This window comes from Bos taurus, chromosome 28 (assembly GCF_002263795.3).
Source record: "Bos taurus isolate L1 Dominette 01449 registration number 42190680 breed Hereford chromosome 28, ARS-UCD2.0, whole genome shotgun sequence".
In the NCBI taxonomy this organism is placed as follows: domain Eukaryota; kingdom Metazoa; phylum Chordata; class Mammalia; order Artiodactyla; family Bovidae; genus Bos; species Bos taurus.
In genome coordinates, this window is record NC_037355.1 from 14,768,340 (window position 1) to 14,784,159 (window position 15,820).

Sequence of the window (15,820 nt, forward strand, 5' to 3'; positions counted from 1 at the left end):
AAGGATACATGCACCCCAACATTCACTGCAGCACTATTTACAATAACCAAGACATAGAAGCAACCTAAATGCCCATCTACAGAGGAATGGATAAAGTAGATGTGGGACATACATGTTGATACAACAGAGTATTGCTCAGCCATAAAAGAATGAAATAATACCATTTGCTACATGGATGAACCTAGAGAGATGATCATTCTAACTGAAGTAAGTCAGAGAAAGTCAAATATCACATAACTATCATGCATATGTGGAATCTAAAAATATGATACAAATTAACTTACTTACAAAACAGAAACAGGCTTCAAAACAACAACAACAACTTAGGTTTACCAAAGGGAAAAACTGGAGAGGAGGGATAAATTAGAAGTTTAGGATTAACACATACACACTACTATATATAAAACAAATAAACAACAAGGATGTATTATATAACACAGGGGATTCTACTCAATACTCTGTAAGAGAAAAGAATCTGAAAAAGAATGGATATATGTATAACTGAATCACTTTGCTATACATCTGATACTAATACACTGTAAATCAACTATACCGCAATACAAAATAAAAATCAAAATAAAAAGTAATTAGTTAACTCAGAAAGTTTAATTATATTTGTTGTGATTTTAAAACATATTTATTTCTCAAGGATCTGTGTGTTACATTAGTAACAGTTTAACAGTGTGTAGACAAGAGTCTGAGGAGGGCATCAGCAGCTCAGACTTATGGTAAAGACAAAGACCTTCCACCTTAGTTTTGGTGGTTATGTTTATTAACAACATATACAGAAATGTACATAAATAATAAAGACTTTATGAAAACATATGATATCTGGGTCCCCTTAAAATCTTATATCTCCAAAATCATAGGATACAAAATAGGTCTATGTGTGCTTAATATTCTTATTTGAGACATCTTTTAACTAGGAAAAAATCTTAGATGTATTAGAAATAGTTACATGTATTTTTATCTTTTAATAACTGTAATTTCACACTAAGGGCAAAGACAAAGTGTGAACTGTTATCTCTTGGTGGTATATGATTGGAAAATCCAAGAAGACATAATGGAAAAAGAGAAGAGTGAATGGTTCTGGTAATGGAATAAGAATTACTACAAAAGAAGACTTTACAATATTATAATGTACTCAGTTCAGTCACTCAGTCGTGTCTGACTCTTTGCAACCCCATGGACTGCAGCACACCAGGCCTCCTTGTCCATCGCCAACTCCCAGACTTTATTCAAACTCATGTCCATTGATTCGGTGATGCCATCCAAGCATCTCATCCTCTGTTGTCCCTTTCTCCTTCTGCCTTCAATCTTTTCCAGCATCAGCGTCTTTTCCAATGAGTCAGTTCTTCACATCAGGTGGCCAAAGTATTTGAGTTTCAGCTTCAGTATCAGTCCTTCCAATGAATATTCAGGATTGATTTCCTCTAGGACGGACTGGTTGGATCTCCTTACAGTCCAAGGGACTCTCAAGAGTCTTCTCCAACATCACTGTTCAAAAGCATCAATTCTTCGGCACTCAGCGTTCTTCAAAGCCCAACTCTCACACCCATACATGACTACTGGAAAAAACATAGCTTTGACTAGATGGACCTTTGTTGGCAAAGTAATATCTCTGCTTTTTAAGCTGAGATAAAAAAGATAAGTTTTATATTTTGTAAGCATGAAGTTTAATTATATAGGATAGTCAGAAATCTCACATGTAAGACAAAGACATGCATATCACAATGAAAATTCCACTGAGATAAAAATTGGCAATTGAAAATTTATGTCCTCTGAAATTATTTTATTATACACTGCTTGTAGGAAGAGCAAAACATAGATTAGTGATTGTGGTGGTTTTGTTGCTAAGTCATGTCCAACTCTTGCAACCCCATGGACTGTAGCCCTGGGGTTGCAAGGAACCCATGAATAGAGGTTCCTCTGTTCATGGGATTTCCCAGGCAAGAATACTGGAGTGGGTTGCCATTTCCTTCTCCAGGGGATCTTCCTGATCCATGGATAGAACCTGGGTCTCCTGCATTTCAGGCAGATTCTTTACCAACTGAGCCATCAGGGAAGCCATATACTAGTGATGCTATTTATTAAATATGTTTGGAAGTTACATGCTGTGGCACTATCAGCTAGCATCTATGAAACAGGCCCTATTTGTTTTTCTAGGCTTTATTTGAATACACGGACAGAGAAGAGAATAATTAAGGCTATAAACATGGAAACTGCTATGGTTTTAATTAACATATATTCTAATGTGATATATATAATATAAATATGTAGATATATATTTATATAAATAACAGTATATTTATACTTACATTTTAAGAGAAATATAAATCATATTTATATTTATAGGACATTAAACAGCCTGAGACAATTTTAATATAATAGCCATAGACTACAGTGTAAGAAAATAATATTTGATAACTTTAAAAATTCAAACTTATGGTATCATAGGTTATCACTCAAAATCAACCAGAGCTCAGTCAATATTAAGCCCAGATTTTCATTGCCAGGCCAATCTTACAATGTAATGGGATCCTTACAGATTCAACAAGAAAATAAAAAGTTAATATAAGCCTTTATAATAGTATGGAGATATTTTATACTATACACAAGTACTTCCATTATATCCAATGAGGTTAAGGTTGTCTACACAACTGATCTCATTATTCATCATTGTTAAATGGCTTCTGCACATAGAGCACTCATCCTCCCTACTCACTACAACGGCCCAACCTGAAAGAACCTATCATGTATGTTGACATGAGGTTGTTTAATCAAACAATTTTTTCTTATCTATAGAAAAGAAGGAAAAAAAAGTATTCTGGGGAAAAGATGAATGCTTCCGTGGATTTCTCTATACAGATTAAAACGGTTGACTCAGCAGCACTCTGAGTAAAATACAGAGCCTAGGGAAGCAAGCTGATGGCACTTTAGTTTATTGTACTTAACAGCACTCAGGACAAGCATTTTATTCACATAGATTTCCCCTAGCTGAAATTAATTTCTCTCTTTTTTGCGCTTGCACAGCACACAATTTCTTCCTCTCCTGCAGCATTTGCCACATTTTGCCTTATTCTAGGCTCTACTTTTCTTGTGTAAAAAAGTGAAACATCAATACTTACAAGTATCTTAATAAAATGTTTAAGGTTTTTCTGTATCTCCTCTCCTTCTCCATATGTCCTTCTCCCCTAAAACAGGGCCATGCTTGACACACAGAATACAAGTACAGCTCAACTGGCACCACTATAAAACAAACCAACAGCATGGAAAATAAGAGAGTGAATTATAAGGAAGTATCATATTTTAATTTTTTCTTCTTCCCTCCATCATATTTTTAATATATTCTAGGCTACCAGAATATTTGGTCTTTCTTTCTGACCAAAAAGTGGTTAGAGCATGTACCATGTTATGAAATTATGGTATTATTAGCAAATTATTAGCAAATTATTTGTCTGAATTTGAGGTCTCTTCAATGGCAGAAGACTGTTATCATCTTATCAGTAAGTTCAACTTCAGATTAAGTCTTATACTCTGTGTCCTAGTTCTTAGTGTCCTATATATGCTGCTGCTGCTTCTAAGTCGCTTCAGTCGTGTCCGATTCTGTGTGACCCCACACGGCAGTCCACCAGGTCCCCTGTCCCTGGGATTCTCCAGGGAAGAACACTGGAGTGGGTTGCCATTTCCTTCTTCAATGCATGAAAGCGAAAAGTGAAAATGAAGTCGCTCAGTCATGTCCTACTCTTAGTGACCCCATGGACTGCAGCCTACCAGGCTCCTCCATCCATGGGATTTTCTAGGCAAGAGTACTGGAGTAGGGTGCCATTGCCTTCTCCGAAATTATTCCTCAGTAAACTATAAATAGAAAACAAATACAATGTACAACACTTTATAATGACTTAAAAGGGCTATTACAGAGTATGTATTTTAAATATTACCAAAATGGAACTTAAAAATAATAAATCAACTTTATTAATTGTATGTACATAATACATTTAAGGGACTAGATCTGATATACAGAGTGCCTGATGAACTATGGATGGAGGTTAGTGACACTGTACAAGAGACAGGGATCAAGACCATCCCCATGGAAAAAAGCTAAATGGCTGTCTCAAGAGGCCTTAGAAACAGTTGTGAAAAGAAGAGAAGCAAAAAGCAAAGGAGAAAAGATATAAGCATCTGAATGCAGAGTTCCAAAGAATAGCAAGGAGAGATAAGCCTTCCTCCGAAATCAGTGCCAGGAAATAGAGGAAAACAACAGAATGGGAAAGACTAGAGAGCTCTTCAAGAAAATTAAAGATACCAAGGGAATATTTCATGCAAAGATGGGCTCAATAAAGGACAGAAATGGTATGGACCTAACAGAAGCAGAAGATATTAAGAGGTGGCAAGAACACACAGAAGAACTATACAAAAAAGGTCTTCACGACCAAGATAATCACAATGGTGTGATCACTCACCTAGAGCCAGATATCCTGGAAGGTGAAGTCAAGTGGGCCTAAGAAAGTATCACTACGAACAAAGCTAGTGGAGGTGATGGAATTCTGGTTGAGCTATTTCAAATCCTGAAAGATGATGCTGTCAAAGTGCTGCACTCAATATGCCAGCAAATTTGGAAAACTCAGCAGTGGCCACAGGACTAGAAAAGGTCAGTTTTCATTCCAATCCCAAAGAAAGGCAATGCCAAAGAATGCTCAAACTACCACACAATTGCACTCATCTCACACGTTAGTAAAGTAATGCTCAAAATTCTCCAAGCAAAGCTTCAGCAATACGTGAACCATGAACTTCCAGATGTGCAAGATGGTTTTAGAAAAGGCAGAGCAACCAGAGATCAAATTGTCAACATCCACTGGATCATCGAAACAGCAAGAAGAGTTCCAGAAAAAGATCTATTTCTGCTTTATTGACTATGCCAAAGCCTCTGACTGTGTGGATCACCACAAACTGTGGAAAATTCTGAAAGAGATGGGAATACCAGACCACCCGACCTGCCTCTTGAGAAATCTGTATGCAGGTCAGGAAGCAACAGTTAGAACTGGACATGGAACAACAGACTGGTTCCAAATAGGAAAAGGAGTACGTCAAGGCTGTATATTGTCACCCTGCTTATTTAACTTATATGCAGAGTACATCATGAGAAATGCTGGGCTGGAAGAAGCACAAGCTGGAGTCAAGATTGCTGGGAGAAATATCAATAACCTCAGATATGCAGATGACACCAGCATTATGGCAGAAAGTGAAGAGGAACTAAACAGCCTCTTGATGAAAGTGAAAGAGGAGAATGAAAAAGTTGGCTTAAAGCTCAACATTCAGAAAACGAAGATCATGGCATCTGGTCCCATCACTTCATGGCAAATAGATGGGGAAACAGTGGAAACAGTGTCAGACTTTATTTTTTGGGGCTCCAAAATCACTGCAGATGGTGACTGCAGCCATGTAAAAGACACTCCTTGGAAGGAAAGTTATGACCAACCTAGACAACATATTAAAAAGCAGAGATATTACTTTGCCAACAAAGGTCCATCTAATCAAGGCTATGGTTTTTCCAATGGTCATGTATGGATGTGAGAGTTGGACTGTGAAGAAAGCTGAGCGCCAAAGAATTCATGCTTTTGAACTGTGGTGTTTGAGGAGACTGTTGAGAGTCCCTTGGACTGCAAGGAGACCCAACCACTCCATTCTAAAGGATATGGGTCTTGGGGGTACATTGGAAGGACTGATGCTAAAGCTGAAACTCCAGTGCTTTGGCCACCTCATGTGAAGAGTTGACTCATTGGAAAAGACTCTGATGCTGGGAGGGATTGGGGCAGGAGGAAAAGGGGACGACAGATGAGATGGCTGGATGGCATCACCAACTGAATGGACATGAGTTTGAGTGAACTCTGGGAGTTGGTGATGGACACGGAGGCCTGGCGTGCTGCGATTCATGAGGTTGCAAAAAGTCGGACACGACTGAGCAACTGAACTGAATTTATACAAAAATGTTAAGGATTTTCGCCTCCATGGTTATAAGGACACCTCTGATCAACTTTCTTATAATTAGCTGACACACATTCATATAATACTAATTAATTTTATTAGCCTAAAAACTAAGTGAAATATAACTCCAAATAATCACCACCCACTTAGAAAAACAATTAAAATACTATCTGCTATAGTCAACTATTTATTGAGCACATCCTATTTTCCAGCACCAAAACACATTACCTACAGAAATCAAAGAAACCACCCTTCATCTCTTTCCTATTTGTCTCCCTAAGGGCATTACCATGTGCGTGTGCTCAGTCGCATTCAGCTCTTTGCAACTTGATGGGCTGTAGCCTGTCAGGCTACTCTGCCCAAGGAATTTTTTAGGCAAGAATACTGGAGTGGGTTGCCATTTCCTACTTCAGGGGATCTTTCCAACCCAGGGATCAACCTACATCTCCTGCATTGACCGGAAGATTCTTTATCATTGCACCACCTGGAAAGCCATGGTCATCAGCTGCTGCTGCTGCTGCTGCTGCTAAGTCGCTTCAGTCGTGTCCGACTCTGTGCGACCCCGTAGGTGGCAGCCCACCAGGTCCCCCATCCCTGGGATTCTCCAGGCAAGAACACTGGAGTGGGTTGCCATTTCCTTCTCCAATGCATGAAAGTGAAAAGTCAAAGTGAAGTCGCTCAGTCGTGTCCAACTCTTAGCGACCCTATGGACTGCAGCCTACCAGGCTCCTCTGTCCATGGGATTTTCCAGGCAAGAGTACTGGAGTGGGGTGCCATTGCCTTCTCCAATGGTCATCAGCACCTATCTCTAATTTCTTTTAATAAAATACATGTTAGTGGGAAGGTATAATAATAATGTATTATTCTACTATTCTGGAATTTTAAAATGACACATGCACACATTTAAAGGTTATACATTTTAAATAGATACAAACTGCCCTATATATAGGAAGTACTAAAAATCTTTGTTAAATTGCATTAATCAAACCAATGGAGTTTACATTTGTTGATGCTAGTCTGTAAGTCAATGATTTGGCAAATATTCTCCTATTCAGTATCCACAGGTTTCTGTTATTTAGTCACTAAGTCATGTCTCACTCTTCTGAGACCCCCATGGACAGAAGCCCACCAGGCTCCTCTGTCCATGGAATTCTCCAGGCAAGAATACTGGATGGGTTGGCATGCCCTTCTCCAGGGGATCTTCCCGACCCAGGGATACGAACCTGTGTATCCTGCACGGGCAGATGGATTCTTTACCACTGAGTCTCTTGGGAAGCCCATTCACAGGATACTACCACTCAAAACAAAAAGGAAAAGAAAAAAAAAAAGGTGATTAACTGATTTAGTGTTATCTGTCTTCTTCATAGTCTGGGGAATTGAAGGATAGAGAGGAAACAGATCTAGTCAAGGGGTCAAGGATGAAGCCTGAATGCTAAATTATCTTATAACTCAGCTATATAAACACGTCTATGAGTTTAGCCTTTTAAATCATTTACAGGCCATTATCTTGATAAAGGAACTGAAGACTTAGGATGAGAAAGAAAAAACAAGAGTCTTGAAATAGAAACTTAGTACATCCAAATTAAGTTTACATCTGACATGGCAAAAGAAAAAAAATCAATCATAGGTTTTGACCCATAGGGATTTTTCTGCTCATCCATAAGAAGGTGACTGAGATGAGAAAAATATAATTTGTACCATCTACTACTATAGATTACCATCCTCTTATGAAGACATGAGACCAAGTGATTACGAGTTGACTTAAGAAAATCTGGCACAGTTTTGAAAAGATATTCAAAAAAGTATTTTAAAACTATAAAACAAATTAGATGCTTGATTTGTTCATGTGACACCAAATTATTTTGACAAAATACATATTAATATATTTCCTGAAGTAAACAGTTATTTGTGGTCACCTATAAAACCCACTCCAGTGTTCTTGCCTGGAGAATCCCAGGGATGGGGGAGCCTGGTGGGCTGCCATCTATGGGGTCACACAGAGTCGGACACGACTGAAGTGACTTAGCATAGCCTAGCATAAAGACATCCTTAAGGGACTTCCCTGGTAATCCAGCAGTGAAGACTACATGTTTCCATTGCAAGGGGCATGTGCTCAATCCCTGGTTGAGCAATAAAAATTTCACACACTGGGAAGTGTGGCCAAAAAACAATTAAAAATATCATTAATAAAAAATAAAGACAACCTTAAGAGAGAGAAAACAGAGGAGCTGACTCAGTTCAGTTGCTCAGTCATGTCCGACTCTTTGCAACCCCATGACTGCAGCACACCAGGCCTCCCTGTCCATCACTAGCTCCCAGAGTTTGTTCAAACTCATGTCCATCAAGTCGATGATGCCATCCAACCAGCTCATCCTCTGTTATCCCCTTCTCCTCCTGCCTTCAATCTTTCCCAGCATTAGGGTCTTTTCCAGTGAGTCAGTTCTTTACATCAGGTGGCCAAAGTACTGGAGCTTCAGCTTCAGCATCAGTCTTTCCAATGAATATTCAAGCCTGATTTCCTTTAGGATTGAGTGGTTTGATCTCTTTGCAGTCCAAGGGACTCTCAAGAGTTTTGTTCAACACCTGACTAATGTCCTATAATGGTCCTATTAAGTATCATATCTGTTTTGTTTCATCTTTTGTTCATCCTCCCATCCCACATGGACATTTAGCTCCTATGATACAAAAAGAAAGAAAGAACGAGAGAGAGAAAGAGTGACTGATGCATGGATGTAAAATAGTGAGATAATATGGAACAAAAACCAGGGCAACAAAATGTAGCTTGTGACAAGAATGAAAATGTGCCTAGTCTCTTAAAAGTTCAGTTTCACAAGGTAATGGCTCAGTACTTAACTTTGTATCAGTCTGGTTCCTAGGAGTATTAGGACCTTTTCAATAGGCGTATTGTCTATGCAGTACCTCTGTACACTCAGTCTCTCCACTGGCTATGTTTGATTAAGGATCCTTTATCCCTCAGTTCTGAGACACCTTAAACAGTTAAACCACTAGATTAGCTGAGCAACATTTTTGTGGAGAAAAGTCAATGCGGTATCAAACTATGTTGTAATAAAATAAGTATCACATGAGAAACCAAATGATCTCACTCATCATTATAACAGCATCAACTAAATCCTGACAAGGCTGTCAGGTTTGCCCTATGACTATCTGAAATAAGGCTTTTTTATTGAATTTCATGGACTGTCAACAGCTTCCACACCATGTAAGATTAGCCCATGATCTGTGCCACAAAATGTGTGAATTCACAGATACTCTGTGGTTATATGACACTTATCATAAACAAAATCTTATTATCAAGTTTCATGATATACTATGGTTCAAAGATCTTAAGGACCAGAGAATAATCAAGAGACTACAGAAACTATAACTGCACTGCAGTAGTTATTCCATTTTTGATATGTTATGCATAATTAGCTTTAATATCATCTGTGATTTGTAAAAATGAGAATTGTGGGCACTTCTTTCAGCTTAAAAAAAAAAGTTCAAGAAGGTCGCTCTGAGGAATAATAAATGAAAGTTACTGTGAAGGACTTTAAAATATGAATAGCCATACACTGCCAAATAATAATCAAATAACATTTTTAATGTAAACGAACTGAAAATTTATATAAAAGTACTTCCTTGTAATCAAACAGTTCAGATAAGTTGCTCTACTATAATCAGATCATTCCCATTATATTGCGTTTGTTCTGAACACTGTATTTTCAGAGGGAAATACATAATTTTAGAGCAAATTCAGAGTAAACTAAGGACTCGATATCCACTGAGTCAAGCTGCAATATCTAAGACTTGGACTAGGGAAAAGACGAATCAGAACATATAACAGTGTTTTGAATTATACAAATATGGCTATCTTGTGAAGAAGAATTAGCTATTCTCTGTGTCTCCAAGATAAGTGGGGAAACATCGACAGTGGAGGAAGTTTTTTATTTCATACAGTGTTTACTCTGGAGTTCCCTCTGGATACAACATGCTACTTTCAGGGGAAAGTTTTCAAGTTGGCAGACATATCACATACAATTTGGGCTAGCTATTGTGGAGAAGTTTCAAACATGCAAGTGTTAGAACAAATTTTCCAATCTTTAAGGATTTAACAATTTATGAATATCAGACAATGAATATGAACACACATTGGGACAAGAAATACACAGTCTCATTTATGTGTCCGAATGATGGGGCTTTAATAAGAAGACCAGAAGGTGAGAGTTATCTGGCTCCGTGGCCCTCACTACTGCTGCTTTCTAGTCGAAGCCTCTCCTGTGAATAGCTGTTGTGCTAAATTTTATGATGCCATCTCCTCTTGCTAAAATTAGTTAGCCAGAAGCAACTCCATTAATCTGCATTACAGGATAACAGCAATAACATGAGGTTAAGGGGAAATGTTGACATGGCAGAGTCTTTGTATCATCAAAGAAACCCTAATGGCTGTTCAATAACATGCACTAACCTCATGCATACATATGTACATTCGTAGAGCACTGATTCATCATTCATTGGATGTTACTGACTGAATCATTTTTTTATCAAACCTCTGTCCAGTATCGTGCATTGAACCTGGACTGGCAACTGGTTTCATACATGATAGTATACATGTTTCAATGCCATTCTCCCAAATCTTCCCACCCTCTCCCTCTCCCACAGAGTCCATAAGACTGTTCTATACATCAGTGTCTCTTTTGCTGTCTCATACACAGGGTAATTGTTACCATCTTTCTAAATTCCATATATATGTGTTAGTATACTGTATTGGTGTTTTTCTTTCTGGCTTACTTCACTCTGTATAATAGGCTCCAGTTTCATCCACCTCATTAGAACTGATTCAAATGTATTCTTTTTAATGGCTGAGTAATACTTCATTGTGTATATGTACCACAGCTTTCTTATCCATTCATCTGCTGATGGACATCTAGGTTGCTTCCATGTCCTGGCTATTATAAACAGGACCCTTGAGTCTGGAAGATCCCCTGGAGAAGGAAATGGCAACCCACTCGGGTTTGCCTGAAAAATCCCGTGACAGAGGAGCTTGGAGGGCTATAGTCCAAAGGGTCACAAAGAATTGGACATGACTGAGCGACAAAGCACTCACACGCAGGTAAAAAGAAAAGCAAGTGAAGAAACTTGTTAATAATTTTTCTATTAAGCACACATTGAAATGATGATATTTTGGATAATGAGTTAAATAAAGCATTATTAAAATTAAAAAAAAAAAAAAAAACACCTCTGTCCACCCTGAAGTTTTTTTTCATTATGGATCTTGGAACAGGCCTAGCCTCTAGGCCTATGTAGTCAGCAATGTTAAAATCCATTTGAGTGCAGTGGTTTTCTAGTGGTTTTGTTTATTCAAATATTACAGAGCAATTCTCAAGGCCAGAAGTGGTTGTTGAGTCAGAGCTTCTAACGACTGTAAATTTGAGCTACATAACATCATCGATGTTACAATACAATTCGAGAGAGAACTGGGTGTTTAGAAAAATGAGAGGATTTTTAGAGATCCTATGGGCATTTTCCTTTAGCTTAGGAAGAATTTCGGGAAACAAAATGTTAATCATTATAAAAGTCACAGCTCTAATTCTGCTGAGATAAAAATCCTAGAAAAAGAGTCATCAGGAAATTTCTGTGGTTATATTTAAGGGAACACTAACTAAATCAGGATTTCAGGGAAGGATTTTTGAGCTGTGTTTGAGGGGAACAGACTGGAGATCCTGTTTGTCAATAATGTAAATACGTAAGTGAACAGCAAAAAACTCAAAACTAGAAAGATACATCTGTGAAGGCAAACACAACCTACAACTGTGGCAAACTGGTTGTGACTATATACCTATAGGTCTCTACTCACGATACAGAATCTATTTTCAATATTCCCTGACATGACACTTAGGGAAAGCTGTGGAGCTGAATGCATTCTGAAATTATTCTGCTGTAATACATACTAAACAGAACAGGACAGAACACAGAAGAGAAAGGCATTCCATCAAAGTGGTTCAAGGTACAGAAAAGTTTTTTCTCATCTATTCCTCCCAAGATTTCTTCCCTTCAACACCAAATCCTTTTATATTTTAACTAGTGACAGCAGAGGGGATTCTAAGACATGTTTCTCTGAGAGTCATTTTTAATTGAGCTTTCGTTATTTACAAATATAGAATAAGGGCTAGATGTTGCTTTAGTTTTTAAGATTAATCTACTTGTGTATCACTGGCAAATAACTATTGGGTTTAAAGACGGAAGAAGTATGTTCAATACATTTGCTTCATGTGTCATATGATGCTGTACTGTAAAATTAACAGTTATAATATATAGCCATCATTCATATGAGCAAACAATTTAATGTTTTAAGCAAAATATTGAAGAACCTCTCCATTCTATAATTTAAAAAAATAATCTCAGAAAACAATAGCATACAAGCACTCTGTCAAATCCATTGCTTCCTTTACATTCCCAATTTTACTATCTTGGTCTGTAATATGTTATATTTTTGCCTGGACTATAATAATCTCCTAAAATTCTGTCTTCCTCCATTCCACTCATCCTATGAAACATGGAAGATTAACATTATAAAACACTGCTTTGTAAATGTCATATACCTGCCTTAAAAACTTCAGTAACTCACCATTAAATCTAGAACAAAAAACAGGTAGCCACTGTAATTTATTGAGCAAGTTCTGATCAACAAAGTGCTTTAGTGTGTTGATCTTAGTATCAGTCTGATTGAAAAAGGGAGATAGGAAGACTATACACATGGTAATTTCAATAATCTGGTCAAAATGACAAGAACTTAATATAGTAGCAATACTTATATTCTGGAATATTCCAGAAACAAAATCACATATCCAAGAACTACTGAAAAATTGTAATTATTTTGAGGATAGTTTCATTTAAAGAGGAAAATTTTTAAAAATCAGAAAACTGGGTAATAGTGACTAAAAGGATACGGCTGCCAGTGACAATAAAGGGAGAAATCAGAAAAGGGAATCTGTTTTGGGGATGAACTGATCAATTAGAAATGGTTAAGGAAATGTAAATAACAATGTTCATTAACTGGAAATAGGGAAACAGTTTTTGTTTATAGTTGGGAACTTGAGATAGAGATTTGAAGTTAAAGATGAGAATTTAAACATTAAGGAAACATTAAAATTTATGGGAAAGCATGCATTCTTGGAAGAAATGGCTTTCAACAGAGAGGAACATAATATCAGAGGGTGAACTTTACCAAACACCTACACTCAAGAGGGTAGCTTAGAAGCTAGAGTAGATAAACATTAAGCATATATGCAGGAAGATAGCCAATAGAGTCCAGTGCTATAGAAGTTCAGCGGAGATAAATTGCTGAAATATCAAAGAGGATACAAATAATAAAAGGTCTTTATATTCGGTGATGAGAAATCTTACAAAATCCAAAGATGATTTTGAAAAGTAAGACTCATAGTGGTGAGGACAGGTGATAAACTGTACAAGAATTAAAAGGAAACATGCAACAAGTTAACACTTTTATGGCACTTTACAATTTATAATGGGCTCTTGATATACCTTAGAAATTAAGAAAATGGATAGTAACTGGATGGTTCAAGGAACATAATTCTTAAAATCAAAGAGATTTGATAATGTTTATAGACCAAAAAAAAGTGGAGGGGGGAGGAGTGGAGTGGAATTAGAGGAAAGAAAAAGACCAAAATAGCTGGAGTGGGTAAAACTATTGATAGGAATCTAACTATATTCCACAACACACAGGCACTGAATGGAAAGCAGAGGTGAAGGAAAAGTAGCAAGTTTTACCAAGGACCCACTGAGCTAAAGATAAGAACAAATGAGAAACTTCATTCTGCCTTTTTTTTCCCCCAGGAACAAGAGAGGGAGAAGGAGAGACCATCTCTTGAAAGTGAGAGAAGAGCTAGGGGTTTCAAAGAGAAGTGGTCTGCAATAGCCACGGAAATATTAAGCAAGCTGAATGCTGACAGCATGAATTTATAATGGGTTAGGTCATTATAGTTCTCTATCTTCTCCCATCAGTGTTTGATGGTACAGAATTAAGACTGTAGAAATCAAATATTGGGCAGAGATTTAAAGCTGATCATTTGTTTATGGGTTTGGCAAAAATCTATCACTGGATAAAACTGAAAGCAAATAAAACCAGGAATAATTTTTAAGTTTAAAATTAATTTTTAAGTTTAAAAATTAATTTTTAATTTTAACTCTTTAATTAAAATTTAAAAAATTTTAATAAATTTTCCCAACACACTAAATCATAAAGACATTCTAAATATGGATGTGCTTCATGTTTTGAAATAGCTTTGAAAATATTTCCAGAAATGTGTACTATAAAATTGACCAGATATTTCTTAATGGCATTGTTGGTGTCCCATAATAATATCCTAACTCTCTGAAATGCCTCACAGCTCATATAGTGTCATATACATTATTTCATTTGATCTTCACCCGCTCAGACTCTACTCAACTTGAATAAAAATAAAGAATTTAGAATATCTGAGTTGCTTTCAAGCTTGTCTCTATCAATCATGAGTTTTCTTTCACTCCACCATTTATAATCAAAGCTTAGAAAAAGTTATGGTAATGTTGTGAGATAAAGAAAAAACACTCTGTATTTGCTATGCATTTTTCAAAGTTTGCTCCAACCTATGGTATTGGTTCTCTCTTTGCCCTCTGCCTAGTAATTTCAAAAGCTGGGTGGTGCCTATAGCTGTGGGTTGGGTCTTACATGACCTTGGCATCGACAAACTTACCTAAAGGACATTGTAACCTACTTTTTCTTTAGGTATGACAAAATTCTAGGCTAGCTGCAACATTACAATTAAACACATTAAAAGTACTAAATGAATTTCAATCAAGTAACTCATCAAATTGTACTGAAGTATCTTCTCAATGCACACATATAATATGTACTCAAAACTTACAACTTCAAGGGGCAAATAAGAAATGTTCAGGAAGAATACGTTTTATGTTATTGTAAGCTCAGGATGTATAAGGAAAGTGATAAAACTGTCAGAAATTAATGTGTTCCTGGGCTGCATTAAAGACGTCTGGCATATAAAGCAAAGACTGTAATAGACTACTGGGTATTTCTTTACATATATTTGTAGTACAATTGCACAAGCTGGAATCAAGATTGCCTGGAGAAATATCAATAACCTCAGATATGCAGATGATACCACCCTTATGGCAGAAAGTGAAGAAGAACTAAAGAGCTTCTTGATGAAAGTGAAAGACAAGAGTGAAAAAGTTGGCTTAAAGCTCAACATTCAGAAAACGAAGATCATGGCATCTGGTCCCATCACTTCATGGCAAATAGATGGGGAAACAGTGGAAACAGTGGCTGACTTTATTTTTCTGGGCTCCAAAATCACTGCAGATGGTGACTACAGCCATGAAATTAAAAGACACTTACTCCTTGGAAGGAAAGTTATGACTAACCTAGACAGCATATTAAAAAGCAGAGACATTACTTTGCCAACAAAGGTCCGGCTAGTCAAGGCTATGGTTTTTCCAGTGGTCATTTATGGATGTGAGAGTTGGACTATAAAGAAAGCTGAGCGCTGAAGAATTGATGCTTTTGAACTGTGGTGTTGGAGAAGATTCTTGAGAGCCCCTTGGACTGCAAGGAGATCCAACCATCATTCCATCCTAAAGGAGATCAGTCCTGGGTGTTCATTGGAAGGACTGATGTTGAAGCTGAAATGCCAATACTTTGGCCAACTGATGTGAAGAGCTGAGTAATTTGAAAAGACCCTGATGCTGGGAAAGATCAAAGGTGGGAGGAGAAGGGGACGAAAGGATGAGATGGTTGGATGGCATCACCGACTCAATG

At 37.2% G+C, this 15,820-nt stretch overlaps 1 long non-coding RNA gene across 2 annotated transcripts in view; it reads right to left on the bottom strand.

The window, feature by feature from the left end:
* The window catches only part of LOC101906006 (uncharacterized), a 475,458-nt gene that overhangs the window by 456,490 nt on the left and 3,148 nt on the right, over nt 1–15,820 (bottom strand). Inside the window, exon 2 of one of the 2 annotated variants that reach the window (XR_003033095.2) lies at nt 3,129–3,249. The exons of the other annotated variant lie outside the window; for it this stretch is intronic. This is a non-coding gene — a long non-coding RNA (uncharacterized lncRNA). The remainder of the gene's footprint in view (nt 1–3,128; nt 3,250–15,820) is intronic. 2 annotated transcript variants of the gene reach the window in all.